The sequence below is a fragment of the Octopus bimaculoides genome, chromosome 4 (assembly GCF_001194135.2).
Source record: "Octopus bimaculoides isolate UCB-OBI-ISO-001 chromosome 4, ASM119413v2, whole genome shotgun sequence".
In the NCBI taxonomy this organism is placed as follows: Eukaryota; Metazoa; Mollusca; class Cephalopoda; order Octopoda; family Octopodidae; genus Octopus; species Octopus bimaculoides.
The window spans coordinates 114,356,834-114,363,991 of record NC_068984.1 but is presented as its reverse complement, the minus strand read 5'-3'; positions in this window follow the sequence as shown (position 1 = coordinate 114,363,991).

Sequence of the window (7,158 nt, the reverse complement as noted above, 5' to 3'; positions counted from 1 at the left end):
TTTTAAACTAAGTTTGATCACCCTTAGCAACAGCTTTACGAAACTGCGGCGAAACATTTAAAAACATAATGCATGTTATTAATATTTGGCCTAAATAAAGGAATATATAATTAAGTTTTCTCACATAAATTTGTATTTATACTTGTTTTGATTTCAAAAATCCATATGTAACTCCGTTATTTTCAATATCTATGTTAGTTTTATTTATTCCAAAATAGTAAACAAACCAATTAACATGAATTCTATAATGCTATGACATATTTACTTCATTGAAAATTGTAACACACAAATATTTATTTCCCTATGTGACGAAATAGAAATGGAAATATTTAAAATTTACGATTCGTTTTAAATAGTATTTTAGATATATTATTCAGTTAGCAATATTGTTTTAAGTGTGTACGATGCATAATATGAGGAATAAGGATTTAAATATCCAGTGCGATGGAAGGTGTGGTGTTCTTCCATGTTGCTTTGTTGAAGGGAGAAAGGTAAATATTCGTTCACTTTGATATATATATTCAAATCGGAATGAAATAACCTAAAATTTAGTTTTATTTTAAATAATTAGTCATTTTTGGCATTCTTTTTGAGGTCCACTGACATATTTACGTTCTTTCGATAATCTATATTCTTGTCTACAATATATAATTGCGATGTCGTATAATAAGCTTCTGTATTTGTATGTATACAGCACAACACGGGGAACTGGAGACTCATGGCAAGCCGACCCCAGGAACATGAGTGATGATAATAAATATGTTTTTCCATGCAGAAAGCACATATTAAACACACGTTGTAACGAGGTAACAGCGGAGCCCTCTACGTTTGTCAAATCTTGCTAGAAATAGGAAGCAAATCTTCAAAAGATGGATCGGAATAAATATACTTTCTGAACCGGCCTTTTCCTTATTGTAGTATCAATGTCTTTCTCGTTGTTCTACGAAGGGTTTTCCTATTGTGAACTGTAAAAATACATGACTAAAGGTGTGAGCAAATTAAGGAATATAATTTAAATCAAATCATTAGCATTGTACTGTTTTCACTGGCTGGAAATTTGAAATTGTTTCGATTTCTGAGGATGAAAATGTAATTAGAAATGCAATATCTTGTTTTTACTCTTCAAATATATTCATCCACTTATGTTTCCGGTCATCACTGGAACTGAAAGCAGTGAAACAATCATTCTTAGACAAATGGTAAGAACGTTTCTGTAATCATTGAAACGCTGTTGCTTTAATTTTTTCAGGATGAAACTATCAAAATTATTAGTATTTTCTTTGACATACCAAGAGGATAGTTGATTACATCAATCTGAGTTCTTGAGTGGATTTAGTAAGAAGAAACTGAAAGAAGCCCTTCGTGCGCTCGTCTGTGTATATATATATATATATATATGTATATATATACACACACACACACACACACACGCACACACACACACACACACACACACACACACACATATATATATATATATATATATATATATCATTATCATTATCATCGTTTAACGTCCGCTTTCCATGCTAGCATGGGTTGGACGATTTGACTGCAGAGTGGTGGACCAGATGGCTACACCAGGCTCCATTCTGATTTAGCAGAGTTTCTACAGCTGGATGCCCTTCCTAATGCCAACCACTCTGAGAGTGTAGTGGGTGCTTTTACGTGCCACCGGCACGAAGGCCAGTCAGGCGGTACTGGCAACGGCCATACTCAAAATGGTGTATTTTACGTGCCACCTGCACAGGAGCCAGTCCAGCGGTACTGGCAACGAACTCGCTCGAATGTCTTTTCACGTGCCACACACACACACACACGTTGGTGTCTTACAATTTCCATCTCAGCGTGAATTTGGTAAATTAAAACTTACAGAACTGCTTTGAGTATGTGTGTCTGTATAGCCGCCATATGCCCATGGGCATATGGCGCAGTGGTTAAGAGCATGGGCTACTAACCCCGAGATTCCAAGATTCCGAGTTTGATGATACAGTAGTCCCCTGGTATTCGTGGGGGTTATGTTCCTAGAGCACCCTCAAATAGTGAAAAACTGCGAATATTGGAGACATGGTCTGTAAAAATGCCTATAAATGTCAAAATATAATGTTTCATATATATATAATATTTAATAATAATTTAATAAAAAATGAAGTAAAATGTATGGTTACTCACCAATAATGAATGATATTGATTTAAAAAAACTCCATTTGAGCATTGTTGCCAGTACTGCCTGACTGGCTCCTGTGCCAGTGGCACGTAAAAAGCACCATTTGAGCATGGTCGATGCCAGTGCCGGCTGACTGGTACCCTGCTGGTGGTATGTAGAAAGCACCATTCAAACATGGTCGATACCAGTACTGCCCGACTGGCCCTTGTGCTGGTGGCATGTAAAAAGCACCCACTACACTCTTCGAGTGGTTAGCATTAGGAAGGGTATCCAGCTGTAGAAACTTTGCCAGATCAGATTGGAGCCTGGTGCAGCCTTCTGGCTTGCCAGCTCTTAGTCGAACCATCCAGCCCATGCCAGCATGGAAATCAGATGTTAAACGACAATGATGATACTGAAAATAATGAAGGTAATGACTGCACAGCAATAAAGATTTAAATCTCTTCAGGTGTTTTAGGGGATGTCATATCTTCGTGCAAGACTTTCTTGGTGGACTTGAGGAACATTGTGATGGGAAGTTGCTGTCTTTGTTTCTTCATGGTGGTGAGGAGAGGTTTATATGTCTGCATGGCAGCATCGATGACATTTTTAAATTGGAGAGACCGAAACATGTAGGGATCTCATGCTTCTACCTTCCCTTGCAACTTCTTTGCTGTCCTTAAAAGGTCTGACAGACGTTTGATTGCCAGGCCCACCTCATCCTCTCTTCCTCTGGATTTGGCGCTTCCTCCTCCTCTTCACTGGCAGACTTCATTAACTCCAACAAATCTTCGTCTGTCAAGGTTTCAGAGTGGGCAGGGATGAGGTTGTTGACCTCATCTTGCATGATGTCATCAAAACATTCGCAAAAACACAGCACTCAACAAAATACTCTAGATAGCTACTGGATGCAGTTTTCTCCAAAAAAACCTACAAAATCTTCCTTTCGTATAATATGCACATACCACCAATGGGAGATTGAGCAGAGATTAAAAATAATCATGGATTTGAAAAATTTAGTTTGTATTACCACTAGATACAGTAATCTATACTATAATAATAAGAGAGAGAGAGAGAGAGAGGGACCAGCAAGTAACCTAATTTCAATGAGGCTGTATTGGCTCACAACCTTAAAAATTATTCTGTTGAAATAAACAATGTGTATAACCAAATGTAGCAATGATTTAAAAAAAAAAAGCACTGGTATAAAATTAACATTCACTCTCCTGTTGTATATATCTTTGATCTCTCATCACTAGCCCAAGTAATACTGGTGTGATACACTGAATATATATATATATATATATATATATATATATATATATATATATATATACATACATACATGCATTCACTACAATGAGAGGTTGTTGTTGAGAGACAAATACAGTGAGAGAGGGAGAGAGACTGTGTATGTATGAAATATAGATAGATGTTGCGATACTAATTAGCAAGCTTTGATTGAAAGCAGGAATAGGAGATACAAGATACAGTATACTCGTATCTAAAACAATCAACCGACATGATGCACGGCTATTCTAATCAGAGGGAGCTTCAACTGCGAATGGGCGTCCAGTAAGCCAGCAAATTCGGTATATTGTTATTAATAATTTAGCCTTAAAAAGTGTGAAAAATATATATTGCCACGAAAAAGCCATAAAAAATTGCAGACGATATTTACTATTCTGCAAATAGGCAGTGGTTTCTGCAAATAACCGGGACTGTGAATGCCAAACCACGAATAAGCGGGGGGTAGACTATATACACATATGAGCATTGGTGCAAAACAAGGTGGAAAAAAAGAGTACCTGAATACCAGAGATAAAATACAATTCTAGTGAAGCTGGAAAACCTTAAACTCTTACTCCATTGTTTCATGTAACCATTCATCAAACACTTGTGAGAATTCAAAATAATACAAAAGTTTATGAATTATAAGTATTTATATATATATATATATTAATATTTCGCTTAGGCATTGTGATACTAATAACATCTGAAGCTACAGGGTGCCACTCAAGCACACAACTATGAGTGTATTGCACCTTATAGCCGAAACAGCTGTAAGCTAATTGGAGTTCATAAAATAATTGTTATATCCTTTGTCATCCCTATATGTATGCATGTATGTAGTGGTGTACAGATAATGTATATTAAGAAGAGGGAGGCAGTCAGAATTTTGGATAATTCTTTATTAGCGCTTTCATCCATTCAGTTGAATTCCTCAGTGCACAGAAAATTTCTTCAGCCTTATATAAATCGAAGAGGATGTTGTTTTGTTTAGAAGGGGAGAAAGAGAAAAGAGGAAGGCAGAGACAAGAAAGTAAAAGATATCATGTATCTTGGGATGGTCTTTGACTAACTCCTAGTTGATGCTAAATGACCTTTCAAGATGTGAATTTTGTTTTATGGAGAAAGGGAGAAAGACAGGAAGACAGACAAGAGAGAAAGCTTCTTTTCAATTACATTGAAACTTAATTGATGTTCAAGATGTCATTCTTGATTCAGTGATATCTATCTATCTATCTATATATATATATATATATATATATAGTTTTAGTTTTAGTTTTAGTTTATCAAATTCACTCCCAAGGATTTTATATATATGTGCCTGTATGTCCTTGTCTCAAGAGTGCACACTGGATGTTAAAGGAATGTCACCATTCATCTTCATAAAAGCAGTGTTGTTCATTTGCAGTCTTTCATGAAATCATGTCCATCAATTATGTTTGTGTTTGAAGGACGAGAGGAAATATACCTTGCTTGGATACAAGTGAGAGTTAGTGGCAAGAAAACTATTCAGCTATAGAAAATCTGTCTCATTGAATTTAGGCTTATCAACGAAAGCAAAGAAAATCAATCATTAAAACAATAATTAGGATGATGATGCTGATTCCATTTTCATTTTTTCTTTCAGTTATCAAGAGTCAGCATGACATCATTACTGCATTTTCCTGATTACAAAGTTGTTTGGTCAATTTGATCCTTATTTGATATTCATTTGAGGTTGGCAATCCGTGGCTTCAAAATGATTGCAGAATTATCGTTAGTGCATATGGTCATTATTATTTTGTTTGGTCTTTTGGTAAGTATCATGTTAAACTCTACTACACTGTTATATATATATGCGTGTGTGTTGCATATATTGACCCTTTGCTCAATTTCCTTCTCTATTCACCCACCATTTCTCTCACTGCTACTCTCCCTTAACCCTTTTGTTACCATATTTCTGCTGAGATACTCTGTGTTTCTTTGAATTGATTTTAAATATAACAAAGAATTTAGTAAAATAACTTGGTTATCATTAAGCTAGTGTTAGGAACATAAATTGTGACTAAGGTTTGGTGGAAGATTTTAATTCAAAACTTATGAAAACAAGACTTTTGTACTACAGAGCCAGAAGCGGTTTCAGCCGGGTTGGTATTGAAAGGGTTAATACCACTTATTTTTCTTGCTACCCAGAACTAGCGATTCTTCATCCATATATACTGTTCTCTCTACCCACATTTTACATTGGTCACACCTGCCACTGAATCACCAAATTATCTCTCCTTCCCCACCACCATACATCTCTCCTCATGCTTTGCACCTCTCTCTTCCCCCCTATTCTTGCAACCTACCCACCCACATGTCAGCGCGCTCTCTCTCTCTCTCTCTCTCTCTCTCTCTCTCATCCTTCATGTCTACTGTATTAGCATTACTATTCTGCCATTCTCCTCTTACTTTCTTCTACATCCTTCTACCTCCCCCAGCTTGTATCATTGGTCATCCTCCACCCTTTATCCACCATTTATTACCTCCACCCTTCAACCCTACCCAATATTTAAAGTTGTTGCCTAATTCTTACTCACCCCCCCCATCTCTTGCTCCCCCATATATACGCTTGCAAACCCCCCACCTACTCACACTCCTATATCCTCTGTCCTTGCTCACTTCTCTCACATAATACCTTGAGGGGCCACCCTGACACCTCATCACCACTGTTTTATCTCTTTCCAGCTCCATCTGATCCCTTCTACCCTCTCTTCTAAAATTTGAGTGGTCATGTATCTCTTCTATACAAGAAACCATTTTTGTTCTCTTCTCTCACACTTTAACCCTCAACTCCTAGCATAAAGCCACCCCTTCCCCTCCTCAGTATATTAAGAGACCATGAAAAAATTTTGTTGTAGATGTATTTCTTGCAGGAAACAGCAAGATTTCTTTCTCTAATCTTTATATATAAATAGCAATTTCTGTCTGTCTGTCCATCTCCATCTTGCTGCCCAAACCAGCAAACCAATCTTCAACAAATTTTCTATACATGTTAAATTAACATCCAGTTTAATTATAAGCTAATTGGGTTTCAATAAAAATCGATAATGGACCGACTACGGGGGGTTGGGCTATATTACATGATAAAATGAGAGGGGTGCAAAAGTGTTAGGTTCAGGGAAAAGTGGCATAATGAGGGTGACTGATATCAGGGAAGGGGAGGAGACAGGAAGAGATAGACACACAGGGAATGTGAGAGACAAACAGAGACAGAGCGGGAGAGACAGAATTTTAATACTTTGTTCTTTCACTTTCCTAAATTTCTTCCGATTCCTATGTTTTCAATACATGAGATTAGGATTTTGCCCAAAAAACACATTCTCAATATTTTAATTTTCTTACTCACCATTCCAATTTCTTTATTTTTTACTTTGTTCGAATTTTTTTCTTCGTAATTAACAGAGAAAAAAATAGTATGAATAGTCAAGTATTTTCTTTTTCTTTTTGCTTAAAGAAACACTAAAATCTCCTTCCCAAGCATCCACCCATCACCTCACCACTTTCAAAAAGCTATAAACTCCCAATGTTTCACTTTTAGCTTTTTGGAAAGCAGGGAAGTTACTTCAGAAATAATGTCATTTATCTGTTGTTTCTAGCATGTTGGGTTTTCTGGTCGTGCTTTAATACTTTTTTACATCTGCTATTTCAATGCAATTCTACACATGCGTGAAACATCAGACAAAAGTGAAACATTAGGT